We start from the raw sequence: 23720 nt of genomic DNA on the forward strand, positions 1-23720 counted from the left end.
CACTGGAGATAAGAGTCTCCTGGACTTTTCTGCCCTGGCTGGCTTTGATCTGCGATCCTCAGATCTCAGCCTTCTGAATTAGGATTACAGGCGTGAGCCACTAGTGCCCAGCTTAGCTTTTATTTTATTAGCTATGGCAGGCTTTACAAAAAAGTGTATCTGAGAATCAAAATATTCCATACCTAACTGCAAGGAAAATTACTTGTCCAACAGCCGATGGGGCAAATCAAAGTGCATAATAACACTCACACTGGGCATGGGACCACATTAGGCTAGATATTCACAACAGGCAGGTTTCTCCACCAATGGAAAATGAAACCCCTCTCTAGACCATTCCATCTTAATGTGTTCCATGAGCACTTGTCAACTGGGGAATTCCTCCCTCATCAAGTCCTGGGGCTTGAACTCAGGGCCTGAGTGATGTCTCTACTCACGGCTAGTCCTTCCACTTTAACCACGGCTCCATTACCAGCTTTTGGTAGTTTATTGGAGATAAGAGTATCATGGACTTTTTTGCTTGGGCTGGATTTGAATTTTGATCCTCAGATCGCAGCCTCCTGAGTAGCAAGGGATTACAGGTATGGGCCACCAGTACCCAGCTATAGCTATTTTTCCTTTCCATTTGGAAGCATGCACAGGTATTCTGGCTCCTACTTTCAAATCTTTGAGACTGGTCACAGTGAGGTTGCCCAAGTAGCATCTCTTCTTACTTTGGACACTGGTTATTTCTCCTCTTTGTTTCTGTGCCTGCCCTTGCCCTATCTTCAATGTCCGACTGACACAAGATATCTGGTTCTTTCTGATGGCCCATTATTGTACAGGAAGAAAGAGTGTTCTATTCTGAGATACTGGAATAGGTCAGCGCCCTTTTCCTCATGCACCTGTTAAACCACATTTCTCTGTTCCTCACAACCCTTTGATGGCTCCTTATGTACCTGTGGTATGTCTTCATTCCTTAGCAGATAATTCAAGAGCATCTCTGCTTCATCTTTCCTTTTGCTTCTCAGTTTCAACTGCCCATATATTTTCCCAGGCAGCATATATTATAATCATGCCAAGGCTGAAAAAACCAAGGACTTTTAACTTGTCTTTAAGTTGTTCTTTTAGCTGAGGGTGCTTGCCCTCTCCCTCTCCTTCTGCCTCTCCCCTCTCCTGCCTGTCCCTAATTGCCCTTCTATTATAACACTAACTTCCATATGCCTCCTAGTAAAATCAGCTGTTTTCATTGTGTGCTTTCCTCTAGTAGATTGGACTCCACTGAAGGAAGAAATGAATCTTAATCATTTGCTCTGTAGATTTCTCTCTCTCACACATACCCTTGTGGCACATGTTTGTTGACTGACTGCCTGGATGAATGAACACTTCCTGCTGCCTACTGAGTCAGTGATCTATGATGGTGTATTCCCTAACAGAAGGCTCCACCACTGATCCGTGATAAGGACAAGACAAGATGAGGCCAGAAGTGGTTCAGAAAGCAAATGGCAGTGGTGTGCTGGAATTCAGAGGTCAGGGTTTGAGCCCTACCATTTGCTTTTTAAACCACTCATGGTTTCACCTCTGTCTTATCTTCAGCAGCAGATGTACAAATTCCCTTTTGCTGCCTGGAACTTGATGCCTTGCTATGTGAGCAGCTGACACGTGTCCAGCATTCGATGTGACATGCTAAGCAGGAAACAAGTTTTCTAGGGAACATTCATTTCATACTCAAGAATCTTCCTGATTATACCCCCTTACCTCTTTCACCTCTGTCCCTGTCTCACAATGGACCCACACCCCCTCCTTTCCATCAATCATTGACTCCTAAATGGAGATGGTCTTGATGACTGAATTTCCAATATTTGTCTAGGTGGAATTAAAATAGTCTTCATTAGTGAAGCCCTCCATTGCTTGGCTGTAATAGTACAAAAGCTAGGACTTCAATCCCCCAGTAACACTCCTTTTCCAACTGTAGTAGGCTGTGGGATGGCTGCAAGAAAAATACAATAATGTGCTATGTGCTGGCACAGGAATAAGTATAATTCTTTAACCTGAAAGTTGTGTGGTTTTATTCCCCTCCATTTCCATTTCTCTCCTTACTTTTTTTTCTTGCCATTGTTTTATAAACTAATTTTTTGTGTCTAATTATTCTCTTAAATATTTCTCTCCTGTCTTTTCCCTATCATTAGGCAAGGGGCAAGATTGGCACCCTCAGATAGCTTTTCAATCTTTCTGTTCTCTTTCTTTCTGTTCCTCCTTATTTTGGTTTAAATCTCTAAGCTGGATTTCATTTCTTCTGGAAGAGATTTTTTTATTTATTTTTTATTGTCGGGGTAATTATAGAGGGGTTATAGTTAGGTAGTGGGTGCATTACTTCTTGAACATTGATACCTCTCCTCATGCTCTTGTCCCCCTTACTCTTCTCTCACCACCCAATCATCTTGTTTCCCCGATTCCCTTCCCTATTTCAAATAAACAAATAAACGTATATACAATACACCAGGTTACAAAGTCAGATACAGCAACCACATGAGAAAAATATGGAACGCTTCACGAATTTGCATGTCATCCTTGCGCAGGGGTCATGCTAATCTTGTGTTCCAATTTTAGTATATGTGCTGCCGAAGTGAACACTGGAAGAGATGTTATTATCTTCAATATGTCAGTCCTCTAATCATTTATCCTCAATGCCATTCTTTTTTCTCACCTCAGTTCCCTCTTTTACCCTTCTAGATCTGTTTCTCTGTTCTCATGTACCTTAGCCTAGCACCTGCGCCCCTTCCACCTTTGCTCTTTCCTTTTTCTCTTTGCCTGGTACACATTCATTTTGCTTCATACACACTCCATTTTAGTTACTGCTGTTTCATGGTCTTAGATTTCCAGGGAAAATGATTTGAACTTACAAAAACATTAAGAACTTTTAAATCATTAATGCAGGGCCGGGAGTTTGGCCTAGTGGTAGAGTGCTTGCCTACCATGCACGAAGACTTGGGTTCCATTCCTCGGTACCACATGCATAGAAAAAAGCTGGAAGTGGTGCTGAGGCTCAAGTGGTAGAGCTCTAGCCTTGAGAAAGTCTAACGACAGGGCTCAGGCCCTCAGCTCAAGCCCAGGACTGGCAAAAAAAATCAAATCAAATCATTAATGCAGTGTAAAAACAAATGAAGACTAGACTTAGAAGAAATAAAACTTTCAAAATAATTAGCACAATCTGAAACTTAGGTAGGTTTTGAAGGTAAACATCAGTATGCCAGTTTGCCTGTTCTCTAATCCCCTCCCTAGCCGGTGACCAAGACCCCAGGGAGCATCTTGAATCCTGTCATGACTACTTGAGCCAGCCCTCCTGCATGTCACCATCTTGTGGGTTCACCCAGGGGAGGGGCTTGCCTGTTTCGAACAAACCAATCACAATCTGACAAACTAGCCAACCACAAGAAGAAAGGAGGATAGGAACAATACTAAATAGCCAGTCCTTGACAACACGGCAAACAACTAGTTTGTGGATCCTGTTGCTTATTCTTGTGAGTGGCCTTTACTTCCACTTTGTTAAAGAAACTCTTTGTTACCTTACAATAATGGCTGTTTCTGGCATCATTGTTCCTGCCATTATTTCTATACTGTCAGAGATCAAGAATCCACCATGCTCTGCATCAGTTTCCTCCAGGCAATCAACACTGGAGATGTTCCATGAGACTCTGGACAGGCAATAAGTAGAGATGTGGATGAAAGGATTAAAACAGGGAACTTGGTGGGGATATGAAGGTTAATAGCTTCTGCTGCTTCTTCCAATCCTGATATTCCAGAACATCATTCAGGTTTTGAGAGGTCTCATCGTAGGGATGAAGGGTTACATAGACACTGTTCAGAAAGGAATCTATAGAGACTGCCCTGCAGTTCTCTCTTATAAAAGGGGAGTGGGGACTAAGCTAGTGAGCCTACTGGCTCATGCCTGTAATCCTAGCTATTCAGGAGGCGAGATAGGAGGATCACGGTTCAAAGCTACCCTGGGCAGGAAAGTCTGTCAGACTATTTCCAATGAACCTCCAAAAACCTGAAAGTCAAGGTATGGCTTAAGTGTCAGAACAGCTTTGTGTAAAAAAAGCTCAGGGACAGTGCCCAGGCCCAGAGTTCAAGGCCCAACACTGGTTCAAACAACAAAAAAAAGGTGTATAGAGTCCATGACTGGAATAGAGAAAAGGGCTAGTTTGTCAAGAGATATCAACTGACACATAATGCTAACAGAGTTAAACAGAGACGTGCCTAGGATACGTAAGTTGTCCACTAAGACTCAAATCTCCAAAGTAATATAAATATATAGTAGGCAGTGTGAAATGAGCACATGTGCTATGAGATGGGCCTCTAAAAACATAATGAAAGACAGAGTAACTGACTGAGGAATAGTTTATACTGAATTTTCTCCAACCCAATAGGAATGGTTAGCATGTCCAGGTGGTAGAAAATGAACACAGTGAAATCGTTCAAGAACAGGCACCTCATGCAGAAAATTGACTTTAGGAACATAATTAGGACATCATTTGGAAGGAGCCAATGAGATGGCAACTGGGGGTGGGAGGAAAGCTGGATGATCCTTATATAAATAGTTCCAGGCTGGGTGCCTATAATCCTAGCTCATCAGCAGGCTGAGATCTAAGGGTTGTGGTTCAAAGCCAGGCCCAGCAGGAAAGTCTGTGAGATTCCTACCTCCAATTAACTACTTGAAAACCAGAAGTGGGTGCTGTGGCTCAAAGTGGTAGAGCATTAGCCTTGAGCGAAAAAGCTCAGGGACAGTTCCCTGAGTTCAAGCCCCATCATTGACAAAAATAAATTAGTTCTGTGGACATTAGAAGAAAGTAAGCAAGGGCCAAAAGAGGCTAGGAAAGACAGGAAGATATCAGGTGGACTAAACCCACAGCTATAAAGATGTACGGGGGAAGGAGAGGCAGCAAACTCCCTAAGGAATATTAAAAAACAATTAGCAGGAAGACATTGAACCAAAATAAGAAGATGTAGGACTGGGAGTTTGGCCTAGAGGTAGAGTGCACGAAAACCTGGGTTCAATTCCTCAGTACTATATACATAGAAAAAAGCCGGAAGTAGTGCTGTGGCTCAAGTGGTAGAGCACCAGCCTTGAGAAAAGTTCAAGGACAGTGCTCAAGCCCTGAGTTCAAGCTCCCAGACTGGCAGGAAAAAAAAGACATAGTTGGCAACAAATGAATAATTCAATGTGGCGATTAGCAACCCGTTCCTTAAAAGTGAGAAGTGACAGGACATTTCCATTTTGTTGTTACCTAACTATAGAGTACATCAATATGGTCATTAAGGAAGTCAGATATATTTTGTGATTATCTAAGTAGGGATAAGAAAGGTTATGATAAAAAGGACCATGATGATATAAATATTATAGAGTTTCCATTATATGAAAGACAACATTTCATGCTGCAATCTCACTACATAGTCAATTTTTAAAAACACCCATGCTTAAAGGGGACAGGAGGCATGATTCAGTGGTAGAGTGCCTCCCTAGTAATTGCGAGGTCCTGAGTTCAAACTCTGCCAAAAGCAAGACCATTAAAATGCAATAATCAGCAATGAGAATACAAAAACTTGGGCTTTCAAGCTCAACTTCTGGAACTATATGCTAAGCACAATGCAAACAAATACCAATTTGTAGATATTTAGACAGGGATAGGACATGGCATGGTTTAATGAAAAGCAAATCGAATACATAAACTTGGTGTTGATATTGCAAGGGTGAGGGTCAAAGATTAGTGTTAATAACTTCATGTGCTTCCTATCATTTACTTTCTCTCAGTCCTGGCTGGGTGTTGTCCCTGATCTCTTTTGCTCTTTTAGCATAGCTCCACTTTTTCTTTTTTTATCTGGTGGTTCATTGGAGATAAGTCTAATAGACTTTGCTGTCTTCGAAACCATGATCCTCAGGTCTCAGTCTCCTGAGTAGCTATGATAACAGAAATGAGCCACCAGCACAGATTTTTTTGAGGATGTGCTAAAGAACATGCAACTGTCCAGTAACCTTTGATTTATTTGCAAAATGTGTGACACTTTGATAGCGTTTAATGCTAGCAAGTTCACTGCTCAGCCTGCAGATCCCACAACTGCATAATGGAAAATGAAAAGGAGCAAACTTCAATTATGTTTGCAGTATCAGTAAAGAAAGCAATTTACTGAAGGGATTGCTACTATTACAGATGCATTCTCTTTAAATAGATTGCTTTCTTCAACTGATTTGTCCCAATTGGTTCTCCCTAAGTATATGCTAAATTCCTGTTGGACAGTAGTTTCTGGTTGTCTTTTGAATGTCTCTGTCAAGTTATTAGAAGAAGTAAGCCAAACATCTCCAGTCACTATAATTTGTTTACAAATGGAAAAAGTATTAACAGAAGAGATAGAGAGATTACAGCTTATGTCACCTAGGGAAGAACTCTGAAGACCTCCTTTGATGAAGAACAAGATAAGTAATCCTCAAATCATTTTTCTTTACTACTAAGGCTAAGGCCAAGTTTAGGAGGCCATCTTTTCAATTTGTTTTCTTTTTGTTGTTGTTGATTTCACCTTTCTCATGCTCCAGCCAGCAGTATTTAGACAATGCAGAACTCTCAAAACAGACTTGGTTGCAGTCTTTATCAGTCTTTCTCAGCCTGCCTTCTTTATCTCACTACTTTTATTCCTCCACACACCCCCACCCTATTCCTTTTTTTCTAATGCTTCTTTTCATCTTTGCCATTTCCTTTTGTGGAACACCTTTTTGGAAGAGAACAGGATTGAAAATGTACAAAGCTTGCCACCAGCTTTGTTACCATTATGCACATCTAAGGACTTATAAAAGCTTCCAGGTGCCAGGCACTAGTAGCTCATGCCTTTAATCCTGGTTACTCAGGAGGCTGAAATTCATATGAAGGACCATGGTTTGGGTGTATCCTGGGTAGAAACACCACCAGCAGCAGCACCACCACCAGAAAACCCCGAAACCAAATAATCAACGTTCATTCCCCAGCAAATAGCTAGACTGGAGGCGTTGCTCAAGAGGTAGAATGCCAGCCTTGAGCAAACAAACTGAGTGAGGCACGAAGCCCTGAATTCAAACCCTGTTACCAGCAAAAATCCCAAATAAAAACCAACATACAGCATTTCAGTTTAACTGTGTGATCATGAATACTGTCTTGATGTGGATGAGTACTAAGTGTAGCAATCCAAGTCTATTGACTATAATGTAATGAATGAATTCATTAAACATTTATGGAACACTGGGAACATTTCTGCATGTGTTAGGAACCAGGCAATCAGGCACTGAAGATGCAGGAGAAGCTCTGGACTCCGCCCTCAAGGGGTTTAGACAGGGTAGCAATGAGCAAGTATGGAGCCCCTCCATACCCGGGATGACGGGTAGATTTGGAGCTGAGGAAAACTCAGTCTTCGTGTTTATGAGCTCTCTATCTTTTTCAGGTAGATGATTTGAGTCCCCAAATATCCTGTACTCCAAGTCAGAATGTGATGAGTACCAAAGAGTGGTATGAACAAAGTGTTCTAGAAATTTCGAGCATGGTTAGATAGTCAATGGAAGGGGCCTGAGAAGAGCAATGAGAAAAGACAGACTCATGACCTACTGCTGCCCATAAACAGAGAAGGCGTTATCATTTCACATCAAAGTGAGACAACAGCTGGAAATATTATTTATAACACTCAAGTGCTTCACAAACATAAGATTGTTGTTATCTGGAAAACTGTATAATACAGGCTGGCCTCAAGTTCATGATTCCCTGGGAATGACAGATTTGTGCCACCATGGCAGTCATATCTTTTTTTTGTGGGTCATGGGGCTTGAACTCTGGGCCTGGGTGCTGACCCTGAGCTCTTCAGCAGTCTACCTCCCTATCCCTGGGCCTAGGCGATGTCCCTGAGTTCTTCAACACAAGGCTACCACCCTACCTCTTGAGCCACAGCCCCACTTCTGGTTTTCTAGTGGTTATTTGAAGATAAGAGTCTCATGGTCTTTAGTGCCAAGGCTGGCTTTAAACTGAGCTCCTCAGATCTCAGCCTCCTGAGTAGCTAGGATCACAGTCGTGAACCACCTGCCTGGCTATAATTTTATTATTATTATTATTATTATTATTATTATTATTATTATTATTATTATTTTGCCAAACCTGGGCTTGAGCTCAGGGCCTGAGCACTGTCCTTGGACTTCTCAAGTGTAGAGCTCTACCACTTGAGCCTCAGCACCACTTCTGGCTTTTTCCTATATATGTGGTCCCAAGGAATTGAACCCGGGTCTTCATACATGTTAGGCAAGTGCACTACCCCTAGGCCAAACTCCCGGCCCTCTTATTATCATTTTTTGTCAGTTGTGGGGCTTGAACTTAGGTCCTAGATGCTATCCCTGAGCTCTTTTGCTCAATGCTAGTGCTCTACCATTTTGAACTACAGCATCACTACAGATTTTCTGGTGGTTCAAAGACTTTCATGCTGAAGATGGCTTTGAACTGTGGATCCTCAGATCACAGCCTCCATAGTAGCTAGGATGACAGACGTGAGTCACTAGCACCCCACTTGTGATCTCTTTTATTGGGAGGGAAGCATCTTTAGTGTGATTGGAAGCTAAGAAAATCCCTAAGGTTTTTACATGAACCATCTTTCTCCATTTTCCTCTAGATCCTCTCTCATTTGTGATTGCTTGGTGAATTGAGGTATTCAGGCAAGGTCTTGTGCTTTGCTCTTTAATCACGGATAAACAGGAAACTCAAGTCACTAACCCTATCCCTGCACTTAGAGCCATTCCAAGGGCCTGGCGGGCTGGCTGGTGTTTGGTGTATCTGACTACAGGCGTGTTCGGGTGCAGCTGCTCTTCAAATGAAACCCTAAACCCTTTCAAACACTCGGCAGATCTTTCTACTTTCTCAGCTTGGGAGACTGTGTAGATTTCCCTCTGCACATTTTTCTAGCATGATGTGAGATGCCATTTAGTCAAGAGAGATTTCGGAGAATGTCTTTTCAGTGCAGACTCATTTAAAAAGGAATTCCCTTTCCCCAGGAGTTGTTGCCATTAGCTGTCTGTCCACTTTTTTTAAAAAAAAATTTTGGGGGAGAATATGTCTTGAAGAGCAAATACACTCCCATTACTCTAAAAACAAAAAAGTCCTAATGTAAACATTCCCTAGTATAAATATAAATGAAATCAGCATCACATTGTACCCATAAATATATGTATAAATATATTAGGTACCAAGCAAGTCAAATATAAAATGAAAAGAAAACCTGGCATGGCTTTCTTTGCTTTCCCCAATTATTACAATGAACACAATGAAAGTTAGACAGAAATCATCAAAGGGCTAGGATGCAATGAAATCAGGGGCCAACAAATTTTTCTGTCTCAGATTCTCATTCTTGTGATCATAGGAAAAAGCAAGACATATAGTTCTCTAGACTTCCTATCTGAGATTTCTTTGTGCTATCTGTTCTTAACTTCCATCTTACCAGACCTCTTCCACCATCACCTCTTTTAAAAATATCAGCTCACCTTAGCTGAGAAACCAGGCACAGGAGGGATGGGAATGTCTCCATCAAAAGACTGGTAAACAGAGACTATCAGCTTGAATGACTGACATTAGCAAGGCTAATGCAATGTCACTATTCAAAACAGTGCCAATTTGGAATTTCTTAATGACCTCAGGACAGGGAGTCTTTATACATCCTACAATCTCTCTTCATTCTTACCTAAATTCTTTCTCATAGATGTTGTGAATGGCCTGTTTTGTAGCCAACACAAACTTTGTCCAGTAAAATAATGTAAGGAACTCAGAATGAAAAGAGATTAGCTGGTCCTGGCTCCTGTTATTTTAAAGCAGAAATAACTTTGGCTTTCTCCTGATTCCTAGACAAAGCTTGAAATGCAAAGCATGCTCAACTCTAGATTCAGCATGAAAAGGACCTTAACATATGCCCAAGTAGAAGTAATGGACTTATTATAAGGAAGAAAAGAGGCACTTTCACACACTCCCAAGCCCTTTAGTCCTGTCATATCAGTAATCTTGCTTAAGAATTTCATCCTATTTACATTTCTTCTTTAAATATCCTCAGAACTTGTATGGGCATCAAATATTCAAGCCTGTAAGACATTAATTTCTTTATGTTAATTACGAGAAAGTGCACAAATAATAGAGTGTAGAGCACTTGCAGTGATTTCAATAGGAATTAAAAAAAATCAGAGCTGTGGTTTTAATTGAACACTTGATAATTTAGCAAGACAGATCTCTTAGGAAGCAAACTTCAAGTATCTTCTTTGGACAAACTTTGGCACTCTTCCAGAGCAAGTGCATTTTTCCATTAGGAAATTTAGTTTATGTTTGATGAGAAAAGTATGAGCTGCACCATTTGGGTGATTATGAAAATATTTATTAAATCAAAATAACATGGAATGCTTTCAAGGCGTAGTACACAAAGGACACAGTTCTAAAATATGTGCGTGCATACAACACAGACTTTCTGTGTGAACTTTAAGAGAAATAAAAGAAAAAGAAAAATAGTGCCTGAAAAACATTTGGATATCTTGGAATATATATGTAAAATATAAAAGGCAAAGGAGTCACGAATATTTTTCTAAGCAGCATTAAAATCAAGGGGCAGCCAGGTCTCTTAGAAGTATTAAGTTTTTGTCCTGATTGCCCTGTTGATTTTCCCTAAGATCAAAACTAAATGCTGGATTTCCTGAGTTCAATTGACAGCACTATAAATGAAAAAAGAAAGAATAGACAAATGTCTGTGACTCAGTCTTTCTTTGTGAAGTACTTAATCTAGGACAAGGAGGGCTTAGGGCAAAATTATTCTGTTTAGATGCCAGACTGTTTGGCAGAAATGAGATTCCTAGCTAGCCACTGGTGGTTCCCACCATGTTATCTTAACTTCTCAGGAGGCTGAGTCTGAGAATCCAGGTCCAAAGCCAGCCTGTGCAGGAAAGTCTGGGGGACTCTTATCTCCAATGAACCACCAGAAAACCAGAAGTAGAGCTGTGGCTCAAAGTGGTAGAGCATTAGCCTTGAGCAAAAGTGCTCAGGGATAGCACTCAGGCCCTGAGATCAAGCTCCATGACTACCATCACCCCACCATCAACAACAAAAATGAAATGAGCTTCCCATCATAGATCCATCATGGGAATCATTAATTATCCTGAAGTCCCATACTAGCTATGGGACCACAGTCCTTCCATCTGAGCGATTGTCTGTTAACTTGGGGACCAAGTTTATGATTCAAAGAGAGGAAAAAGGGTCTGGAATAGGCAGATGGAATGACAACCGAAATATATGGTTGTCCCAAAAATATGGGCAGAGAAGAATTATGCAAAGCTAAATTTAGATGTAATTTTGTGAAGGAACTAATGAATGAAGCTGTGCTATAATATTCCAAAAACACTGGAGAAAGGGAAGGAAAGAATGTAAGGTAACTAATGTTATGAATATAAGACAAAAAGACATGGACTCAATTTTTTAAAAACTGATCCTAGGGGCTTAAACCTGGGACCTGGGGGCTGTCCCTGAGTTATAGAACTTTGAACCTCAGCTCTACTCCCTGCCTTTTGAGGGTTAATTAGAGATAAGGATCTCAGTGACTTTCCTGCTCTGGATGGCCTTGAACTTTGATCCTCACACCTCAGCTACCTAAAAGCTAAGATTATTGTTTGAGCTACCAGTACCCAGCTCATCTTTCTCTTTTAGATAATCAGTTCAACAAATTTGTATCTAGATAACTATACTGTCTAAGTATGCATACAGTATAGGTACAGTATTCTAAAAATGTTGACATAATCACATCTAAATATTCTACTTGAAAGTAAAATAAAAAGGACAGTTACAGAATGTGAGAACAAGGAAGACTGAGGGTTGCTTTTTTTTTTCCTCCAAACTTTGTTAATCTTAAATTGATAGGTATTTAAAGACAATACAAAAGGGGCTGGGAATGTGGCTTAGTGGGAGAGTGCTTGCCTAGCATGCATAAAGCCCTGGGTTCAGTTCCTCCACACCACATAAATAAAAGGAAAAAAAAACTCTTTAAAAAGGTAATCCAGAAAATTAGAATTCTTAAGATGTAAAATGGGCAAATATATAAAATTCAAAATATATGCATATTTTTATTTATACAAATGATTTATGAGTCAATTAGTCTCAGAATGTACTATGGCAAATAAAAACTATTACATAATTTAAAAGATATGGTAACAGATAATAGCTAAATCTAAAGATTTGAAATGTTATTGTATTGTGTTTTATGAATGAATTTGAAATATCAGATCTTTGATTTCATGTAGTAAAATTTTTGCTCAGTCTCAAGTAGCTAGGATTGCAGGCGTGAGCACCGTGCTTGCTTTGTCTTTTTGAAGCAACTTAATCTAGTTAGTTGGTTCTTCATTTTTGGACAAATTTTCACATCAGGTTTTCTTTCCCACTTCCCAGGCTGCATCTTTAATTACTCTGGACAGAAGGCTAGAGAGGTAAGGCTTGTTGTTCTATGTTATGAAATTGTAAACTGAGTGGATGTAAGAAACTTAACTGGGGTCTGACAACAATCTCTAGGATTTAGGCAGACTATGGAATCACTTACCATATTATTTTGGCTTGAGCCCATTTACCAAACTAGAGCTCTGCCACAAGCAGAACCAGCCCTTTAGGACAGATGGCTCTACACAGAAGTGATAGAAAGCTGTCCCCACTAAGAAATCAGATGGCATTGCTACACCTCTATCTGAGACCAAAAAATGTCAAGTAAGACAAATGTTTCTTTGCTGTACGCTTACCGTCATTTCTATTATAGTCTCTCCTCATTCAAACATTTTTATTGACTTCTTCCTGTCTCATAGCTGATCAGGTTACTAGTTCTGGGCTGGTACTGCTCACACAGTACCCAATTATCTCAACGATACTCTCTATCATCAAATTCAGCCCAAATATCAGTTCTGCAGGGCCAGGTTTTGGCAGAAGTGACCAGGTGGTCTCTAGCAAGTCACATAATCTTAATTCTCTTTATTCTGTATATCCTCTAGAAATATGGACCAAATTAAGGCCCTCTGTTAGGGAGGTAAATGTCTCAGACTTGAAGACACTAAATACAGCTCTCAATACTGGCTCTGTTTTATGTCGATACGGACTTGGGGGTAAGTTACATAACTTTTCTGGACCATAATTTGTTCATCTATGAAACAAGATTGCTGTGAGATTATGAGAAAATACTTGGCCTGCTGTCTGGAATATAGCAGATGCTCAATACATAGAAGCAAGCCAGACACCAGTGGCTCATGCCTGTAATCCTAGCTACCCATGAGGCGGAGATCTGAGGATTGAGGTTCAAAGCCAGCCCAGGCACAAAAGTCGATGACTCTTATCTCTGATTAACTACCAAAAATCTGGAAATGGAATTGAGGCTCATGTGGTAGAGCAGTAGCTTGAAGCAAAAAAAAAAAAAAAAAGCTCAGGGACACTGCCCAGGCCCTGAGTTCAATCAATCAAGCAAGCAATGAATCAATAAATAAATGGAAGCATTCTGTGAAAAAGTGAGCAGGGATGGGAGATTCATAATCCCTCTCTTGATCATCAAGATAGAAAAAAAAGTCAACAACCTTAAGGAATTTAATTGTGTGTGCCAGAGGATAAAAATAAATAATAATCAAGCAACTTGAATTTTCTAATGCATTTTAATCTCTCCAAAGGAACAATTTCCAAGTTCCTGTTTCTCACAAAGAGTCTGACAGAATCAATACAAAGCATAAGAAGAATGGGAGATGAACAATCAATATAATCACGAGGAAAATATCAGGCAGATGCTCTGCTTCAACTGGTTGAAAGTTGCTAAGTCTTCATGCTGGAGCCTCCTTTCTAAACAAATATGTCGCTACAGATGGCTTCTATCCTTTCCATTAAACTGAGATTTCACATGAACGGGAGGTACTAGGCAAAGATGCAGAAACTGCCCTCCCCCGCTTTTTTGGTGCCAGTCCTGGGACTTGAACTCAGGGCTTGGGTGCTGTCTGCCTTTGTGCTCAAGTGTAGCACTCTTATCACTTTAGACACATCTCTGCTTTTGGCTTTTTTTTTAGTGGAGATAAAAGTCTCAGAGAGCTGGGAGCATGACTTGGTAGAGTGCTTGTCTACCATGCACAAACCCCTGGGTTTGATTTCTTGGTACCACATACACACAAAAAAACTGCAAGTAGTGCTGTGCCTCAAGTGGTGGAGTGGCTAGCCTTGAGAAAGCTCAAGGACAGTGCCCAGGCCTGACTGGAAAAAAAAAGTCTCAAAAACTTTCCTTCCAGGGCTGGCTTCAAACTGCGATCCTCACATCGCCTGAGTAGCTAGGATTACAGGCGTGAGCCACCAGCACCTGGTTGTTATATCTTAATATTGCAGTCTATCCAGTCAGGCTTTTCAATCCCCATTGCTTTGTATTCTCCCTGGGTCTCTGGACTTCCTTCACTAGCCACGGGGAGAAATTGTCACAATTCTGTTCACTAGCAACCACTCCCTAACTGCTGTGCATGAGAAACTAAATGGAAACAGGCTGCTGCTCTCGAGTCCTCCTTCCACTCAATCTAGCAGGTGCTGTCCTAAATAGTGTCCTGATGTCCTCTGCTTTAAGCACAATGGAATTGCTCAGTGACTATCTGGGAGTTGAGCTGAGCTAACTGGCTGGACTGAATGAACTTGCTTTCTTGAACTTGCTTTCTCAAATTGCCTTCTCTTCATCCCTGCCTTCAATAAGGTCACTTTCACTAACAGTAGAAATGGAGGAATGCAGACCTCTTCACTATCAGTGGTTCCAGGGCCCACCCCCAAAAGAGATATTTGTAAGTCTGGAGTTCTTAAGACATTCATGCTTTGAAAAAGAACTAACATGATGTAAGAAAAAACTTTTGTTTTGGAGATGCTGTGGAGAAAAATAGGAAGACCCTCAGGAAAAGGCAGACCTAAAGGCAAATGCAAACCCTACCTCTTTTTTATGTTGTTGGTGGACATGGAGCTTGAACTCTGGGCCTGGGTGCTGTCCCTGAGCTCTTCAGCTCAAGGACAGTGCTTTGTCATGTTGAGCCACAGTGCCACTTTGGATTTTCTAGTGGTTAATTGGAGACAAGAGTTTCATGGACTTTTCTGGCAAGGCTAGTTTTGAAAGGCTATCCTCAGATCTCAGACTCCTGAATAGCTAGGATTACAGGTGTGAGCCACCAGTGCCTGGCCAACTCTGACCTCTTGTTAGCAGTGAGACTTTGGGTAAATCCTCCTTCTCTTCCTCCTCTTCCCCCTCTTCTGCCCTTCCTTCTCTTTCTCCTCTCCCTCCACCATTGTTATTAATAACTGTTATTATTATTGGTAGTATTTGGGTTTACTCTTAATTGTAGTACTTGGGCTTGAATTCAGGGGCTAGGCAGGTGGTCTTTCACTTGAGTCACATCCCCAGTCTTTTTTTATGCCAGTCCTGGGCTCAAGCTCAAGGCCTGAGCACTGTCCTTGGGCTTTCTCAAGGCTAGAGCTCTACTACTTGATAGACTGCAGTTCTCCTACTTTCAACTCTCAAGTAACTAAAATTCATTGTGCTAGCTTGTGTGTTGAAATGGTTGACCTCACTCATTTTTTGCCTGGGCTGGATTTACATTGTGATTTTTCTTTTGTCTTTGCCTTCCAAATAGCAGGGACTGCAGACATGTACCGCTATGCTTACTTCTGCCATTTACTTTTTTTTTTTTCCAGAGCTGAGGACCGAACTCAGGGCCTTGCACTTGCCAGGCAAGGGCTCTTCTGCTGAGCTAAATCCCCAACCCCTGCCATTTACTTCTTTAATCCCCATTTTTGTCATCTCTGAGGTGGAGGTGATGACCCCTATCACAATTTCTGGAGAAAATTAAATGAGAGCAGCTATGAGAAATTCTTTATATAACATCTGGTATTTCATGATACCTCAATAAATATTTATGGCAATCATGAGACAGGCATGTAAAGTGCACAAGTGATAGAACTTGAAGCCCTTGCAGTGACTGTGTAATTTTTCTAAATAAAGCAATCAGGTCTCGCATCAGATATATTATGGGGGACCAGTTTAAGCACAATAGAGCTCTATGTACAGGCTTGCCAGACTCCATTGTAATACTGTGCTTCTTACATCTTAGCCTCCCAAGGAGCCATCAGGGTCTAACTCACTTTTTTTTTATTAGCATGCATAATAATACAAAGGGGTTTCACTGTGAAAATTCTATCAACAAATATACAGTGCCCTTTTAACAATTTCAATATCTCCATTATATGCCCTTAACTCTCCTTCTCGCCCCTCTCCTTTTTCAAATAGGATTTGGAAGATTTCATTATGGCCCGATTCAAATCGATATAAATGTACAACATGCAATATATGAAATATATAATATACATTCATATAATACATGTTTTATATATTGATGCTTATATAAGTTATATATTGTAAATAAAGTATATTATACATAATATATCATGTAAATATATATCATATAAGTATACAATATACAACATAAACATATTTTATATATAATATTTTAAAATATATAATATAAAAATATATAATAGAAAATACTTCAATCTTCTTTATCACTTAGTGCCCTATCCTTTCTTCCCCAAGTTATGTAAACCCCTTTGTACATCATGTTTACAATAAAAATTTAAAAATAAAATAAAAATAAAATGTAAAAGGCATATGGAAGAGGTTCCAGAGTTAAAGTACTTTCCTAGCAAGTATAACATTGTAAACTCAATCTCCAGAGCTGTACAGAAACAAACTAATAAATAAACAGTGGGGTTGGAAAGTGTGGGTTGGATTGGATTAGTGAAGACTGAGGGAATATTCTTGAGAGAAAAGGAATGGCAAAAAAACAAAACAAACAAACAAAAAACTATAGAAAATACCCCTGAAATTGTTTGGCTAGAGTGTGTAAGAAGAAGCAGGAGATTATATGAAAGAGAGAAACTAGGATAAAATTGATGACGGCCAGAAATCATTTCATAAAGAAATGAATCACAAATGAATGACTATGGCTTCTAGCAATTGCCTAAGGCAGATGAATTTCCCACTTTGGAGCCACATTCCTTCAGAAGCTACTGCATCCTGTCTTCTTTATGACTTCTAGTTGAGCACCAGAAAGATTTCAGAACCAACTATAGGATGGTAGCAGTAGACTGGGGTGGGGTGGGGTGGAGGTATCTGTGGGACTGTTTCAGAAAGTATGGTACCCATTCCCCAAAACCTGGAGCCAAGAGTTGTCTTTCATCAGAGAAGAATTCAATGCTGTGAGCTCTGTGTATCATCATTACTTTCCATGGGAATTTTCAGCGGACTAAAGACACAACTTCAGTTACAATCGGCTGAAAGCATTACTCTGAATTTTTCTCTAACCAGAAAGACTTCCTGTTTTTTTTTTGGGGGGGGGACAAAGTTAACAGTTTGGAATTAAATGTTATATTTTAAATGATTCTGTGCTGAATGGATGTTGGAATCTATTTTATGGTTCAATGTGAGACAAATATGGCTATAAACACTTATCTATGTAGGGTCCCTATACATATTGACAGTAAGCTCTTAAGAACAATTTCCATATTGCATAATGAGGATCAGCAGATGGAATTCATTTCTAGATTACACAAATTTTGGTTATGCTAGAAACATCACCCTTAACCCATTTGTACTGAAAATAAAGTATTTTAGAATAGAGGTATTTGCCAATCGTGACATGAAATGGGCATATCTGTACATGACTCATTCTAAGTTGAACAAATGAATTCTCTTAAAGGCATACATCCTCCAAATTTCCAGCAGAGTTAGACCTTAGAGTCTGGGCTTCTTACTTTTCTCAGCATGACAAGTCACTGCTATCTATTGCTAGTCTGATTTACTAAGTAGAATTAGATTCATAGTCTAGGTCTAAGAACCATGACGAAATGCTTAAAGTGATTCATCATTTCATGTTGGTCCTTGGCCATCTTTACTATAGTAAAAAAAAATCTTGTAGGAGAAATGGTTCTGCTGTGTTTGAATCTTAAATTTACCTCCTGTGGAAGTCTGTGATTTTATGATTGTATGGCTTTATAAACTTATACATATGTGTATGGCATAAGTATCATGAGAATTTTGAGGCAGGATAAAGAGATTGAACTTTTTTTTCTTTATGTCTTTAAACCCACATCTTAGTTGATCATAGTATTTTTATTTCTTTGATGTTTATTTCTATTACCTTATAAATCTACAAGTAAAAATAGTTTCTCTGAGAAAAGGCAATATTGAATACCATTTAAAATAGTAAATCAGTTCCAGAACGTATTTTTTGAGGCATAGCCAGCATTCCAAATGACATAAATAATATCAATAGACAGTTCAAGTATCATATCCAACTTCAGTCAGAAATTATGCTCTATGTGTGTAAACTGGTTACTTTTTTTCAGGTGTCCTGATAGCTCTTTTCCACAGCCCATCACATTAGATCAACTAACAAAGGCTGAAAACCCTAGCCAGATGGATTTTTCTTAGCTTATTGGGTCCCTATACCTTCATTTACAAGCTAACAACTGCTGAGTTCTGATATTTGACCTCCTCCATCTTCTATGCCAGCATACATTAGTGGCCTGGGCTAATCAGGGTTAGAAAGATTTGAGAAGTGTAGGTTACTTCAGATTATCTACAAAATGGAAATTCTCCTTGTGGATAATTAAGTATTGCCTCTATGGCTCTAAAGAGAAAGATGTTTAAAAGGCCAGGGAGGAATTTCCTATAGGTTCATTTCAGTCTTGAACTTTAAATGGTCATTGAAAGTCACATGTTCTTTTCTGAAGCACATGGAGGAGGATTAATGAGCAAATCTTGCTTGTAAATATGAAGTTAAAGCTAAAAAATGAGAGGCTTCATATTAATCCTAAAAATCAAATGGTTTAGTTCATAGAAGAATATACATTCCTTTTTAAGTACAGATGAAACTTTCTTGAGCACAGACCATATAGCAACAAGACGGGCCTCCAAAGATTTAGAAAGAGGGAAAACATATAATGTATATTATCTAATCACCATGGCTGTGTGGCTGCTGTGGCACACACCTGTAAGCTTGTCTCTCAGGAAGCAAAGGTAGGAGAATGTCAGGTTCAAGGCTTGCTGAGGAAACTTAGTGAGATTTTTGTCTCAAAGTGAGGACTGAGGATATAGCTCAGTGGTAGTGTGTTTGCCTAGCATGTACAAGGCTTTAAGTTCAGTCTTTAGTACCACAAACAACAAACAAACAAGCCAACAAACAATAGAATACAACTCACAAAACACCATAGAGTGAAATAAGGAATCAATAACAGAAAGTTATTTGGGAAATTCACCAGTGCATGTAATTGTACAGTAAAATCCTAGTTTAAAGAAAAAAAATCACAAGGGAAATTAAAAAATAACCTTGAGATAAATTAAAATGAAGATAATGTACCAAAATTTTATGGGACACAATGAAAACAGTACTGAGAGGGAGATTTATGGCTATAATCACCTACATTAAAAAGAAGAAATATTTCACACCAATAGCCCAATCTTGTATTTTATGATAAGGGAAAAGAAGAGCAAATTAAATACAAAGCAACTAGAAGGAAGGATATAGTAAAGATCAAAGGTAGAGTTAATAAAATACAGAACACATAAAAGGAAAACCCAACAAAAATAGAGGTTGGTTCTTTGAGAAGATTTACAAGTACAGTGTGGTGAGGCATACCTGCCTCGATCATGGTTCAAGGCCAGCCAGGACAAAGTTAGTACTAGATGCTATCTGAAAAACAAATGAACAAAAGCGTTAGGAGTATGGCTCATGTGTTAAGAGTTCTTGCCTGGCAAGCATGGAGCCCTGAATTCAGTCATGAGTACTACAAAAAGAAAAAAAGAAAAAAAAAGACTAAGAACTAGATGTTAGCTTGACCAAGAAAAGAAAATTACAAATCCCAAACTGCTAAAATTGAAGATTAAGTGATATTACCTAAGTACTCAAGCCAGTCACAGATATTAAAAGAAACCTACAGATCAGTTATCTGTTATTATAGATGTAAAATGTCAACAAGAGATGAATGAAACAAATCTAGCAACTTATGTAAGAGATCATACATCAGGAACAAGTGGAATTTTATCTCAGGAATGAAACATTGGTTTGTATTCACAATGTGCAAAATATAGTACACTATAAGAAGGAAAACCCCAACATGATTGTCTCAATCAATGCAGAGAAAACACTGGACATGATTCAATATTCTTTCTTGATATTTTCCTAGTAATTGAAGGGAAGCCCCTTGGACCAATAAGTAGGTATCTACTAAAACCCCAAAACTAAATCAACTTAAGGGTACTGATTACCTTACTGGAGGCTATAGCCTCCAACAAAGAAAATAACAGAGTGCTAGACTGGAATATAAGTAATACTGTCTTTGTTTGCAGATAACATGATCCTGCATATAGAAGGTTCTAAAGAAATCATATAAGAACTATAAGATCTAATAAATGATTTCAGCAAGGTAGTACAACTGTATAGTTATATATACTAATAATCTGAAAATTATTCTATTTACAATAGCATAAAAGAGATGTATTGGGATAAATTTAGCAAAAGATGTGGAAAACCTAGAATTTCCTAAATGGAGACCAAGAAATATTTTTGCCTTTAACCCTTGATTGGATAGAGAATGGGGGACAACAAGATGAGGGGTGGGGGTGGGGGGAGGGAAATGGGAACCAAGACATGTGAAAGGGTATCAATGTATGGTTATTAATGCACCATCTATCTGGCAAATATCATGTAACCCTTCTATTAATTACAATAAAAAATATATGAAAAAACCACTTTTTTTTAAATGTCCAAATCTATACTCTTAGTTCTTTTTGTTTTTTCGTTGGGGGGAGGGACTGGGACTTGAATTCAATGTCTGATGCATTTGTTCATAGGCTGAGCCATGTCTATATGCCTAATACTCTTAATATTTTACCAGTCCTGGGCTTGATCTCAGGACCTGAGCACTGTCCTTGAGGTTTTCTTAAAGCTAGAACTGTATCACTTAAGCCACAGCACCACTTCCAGTTTTTTCTATGTATGTGATACCGAGGAATTGAACCCGGGTCTTCATGAATGCTAGGCATGCACTCTACCTAGGCCACACTCCAGGCCCATATTCTCAATTTTTAAAAAAGGAATATTTAACTGGATTATACTTATTTAAATTTTTACAGAAGTCCAAGGAGAACAAATTAGTTTAGTCACACCACACTTTACTATACTCTATTGGCCTCCTTATCTTTACCTTCTTTGTTAAGAGAATTAAATGTTATAAAACTCAAGAGCTGACCTACAAGCCAGGTATTAGTGGCTCATGCCTATAATCCTCGATACTCAAGAGGGTGAGATTTGAGAATCATGGTTCGAAGCAAGCCTGAGCAGAAGAGTCTGTGAGACTATCTGTGCTAAACTAACAAAAAGCCTGAAGTAGAACTACAGCTCAAGTGGTAGAGTATAGCTGTGAGCAAAAGGGACAGTTCCCAGGCCTTGAGTCCATGCCCCAGAACTGGCACAAACAACTAAATAAATTAGATTTACTGCTTAGCTGAAGGAAGAATAAATACTGCTAAATGGGTTATTTTAGCTGATGTATTATTGGGCTATACAACAGAATATGGAGGCTTTTAGTCTAGTAGCTTGCTCAGTCTGCCAAAAGCAAGATGATGTACATTTCAGAAAGAGCTGTTTGAACAAACATCTGCCCTAGCAAATGGTCTCCTAGGATGCATGTAGGCCAGAGGGTCAGAATACACTGCAGATCAAGAATTGCAGGCCTTCACAAGAGCACAAAGGAGGAGACTGTACCAACAAGTATGTACTTGGGTAACACATTCTCTTTACTCCCTCCATGCTGTGGGCCTAGGTGCAGACATCCAGATGAGCTATGATTCATAGGAAAGATAAAGGGAATGAAGATAGTTGAGGCAAGTTTTCTTTTCTGAAAATCCACAATAGGCCAATTAAACTGGCCAAATCAGTTCCTTCTTTATCTAATCTTAAAAGGTGGGATAGGCTTTGAACCTTTCTTGCTGTGGTCATTCTCATTCTGATCATCAACTCTACAGATAAAGTCAAGAGCTGTTTGCTAAAGCACATAAGAATTATTGTCATCATCATCAATAGATAGTAGCTGTGCATACCAAGGTCTCGAGTATGGTCATTATGCAAATGAATTCTGACAACAGGAAGATGTGGGCTCCAATTCTATCTTCTATTATCCAATGCCCTTGAGCAAATTACTTAACTGGTTTCTCTCCTCAAGAGCTAATATTAAAGGCTACCTTTAAGTTTTATAATTAAGATTTAATCAGATGATAAATTTGAAAGTTATTAGTGAATCACAATCTGATAATTGGTTGTTATGTACAAAATATGAGAGACAAAGCTTTTGGCTCAAACCTCTAAACATAACTACTCCAGAGGCTGAGATCTGAGGACCACGGTTCAAAGGTAGCCTGGACAGAAAAATCAGTGATTCTGAGATTCTTGTTTCCAACTAGTCACCTAAAACCCAAAAGTAGAGTTGTGCTTAAGTGGTAGAACATCAGCTTTGAGTGAAAAAACCAAAACCAAGTGTGAACATGAAGTCTGAGTGGAAGCTCCAATACTGGTACTAGGAGAGGGAGGGAGAGAAAGACGGGGAGGGAGGGAGGGAGGGAGGGAGGGAGGTAGAGAGAGAGAGAGAGAGAAAGAGAGAGAGAGAGAGAGAGAGAGAGAGAGAGAGAGAGAGAGAGAGAGAGAGAGAGAGAGAGAGAGAGAGGGAGGGAGGGAGTGTTTATGGAGGGTTGAGGCCACAAAGATTGAATTTTGTGAAGCAAGTCACTCAACATTTTCATACAAGAGAACTAAGGGGACATTACAAGCAGATACAGTGGCTTAAGCAAAGGTAAAGAGGTGGCCATGAAAATGGCATATTGTGGCAACAATTGCACATGGATAGTTCACATAGAGTTGTTCCATAAGACACTGTGGGATCAACATTAATTCCACTACAGACTGAGTTAAGGGGTTAACAGGAAACCTGGTCTAGAAATCAGAAAACCCAGGCAGCTAAGTCCTTAGCACCCGTGGACCACAATGCTAACATATGCAAGTTATAGGGCATAAACATTCAAATCTTCCTGGCTAAGGTAGTTGATTCTTTTTAGTGTTTTCAGCTGCAACACTGACATAGCCACATATCAAGAAAGCCAGATATGAAGATAAGATGAAAATAACATATCGGCTGAGTGCTGGTGGGTCTTACTTATAATCCTAGTTACTCAGGAAGCTGAGATCTGAGGATCAGGATTCAAAGCCAGCCCAAAGAGGAAAGTCCACGAGACTCTTCTTTGAAATTAACCACCAGAAAAGCAGAAGTGGCAATATGGCTCAAAGTGGGTACAGTGCTAGCTTCTTTGAGCAAAAAGAGCTCAGGGATAGTGCCCAGGCCCTGAATTCAAGCCCTATGATGGAAAAAAGAAAGAATGCTATGTGTTGTTTATCATAGAAGATTCACTTGGAAGCCATTTGGGTCATCACTTGGATAATCCTATTTTAATTCTTCCTCCTGCTGACATTTGCCCTTGTGAGCAGAACAGATGTGATGAAGGCAGCATGGAGTTATACACATTAAAGTAGGTCTCTTCTTGGGAATGTCAAATCATTTGTTTTGCAAAGTACTAGAGATGAAGTGATA

The 23720-nt window shown here is 39.5% G+C and overlaps 1 protein-coding gene and 1 pseudogene across 1 annotated transcript in view; both read right to left on the minus strand.

Annotated features, from left to right (window-relative positions):
• Gpc3 (glypican 3) overlaps positions 1-23720 on the minus strand; it is a 406231-nt gene that overhangs the window by 14205 nt on the left and 368306 nt on the right. The gene's annotated exons all lie outside the window — the stretch shown is intronic.
• Positions 2511-2610, minus strand: LOC150041553 (U6 spliceosomal RNA; annotated as a pseudogene).

Source organism: Megascapheus bottae, chromosome X, assembly GCF_031878675.1.
Source record: "Megascapheus bottae isolate mThoBot1 chromosome X, mThoBot2.hap1, whole genome shotgun sequence".
Classification (NCBI taxonomy): domain Eukaryota; kingdom Metazoa; phylum Chordata; class Mammalia; order Rodentia; family Geomyidae; genus Megascapheus; species Megascapheus bottae.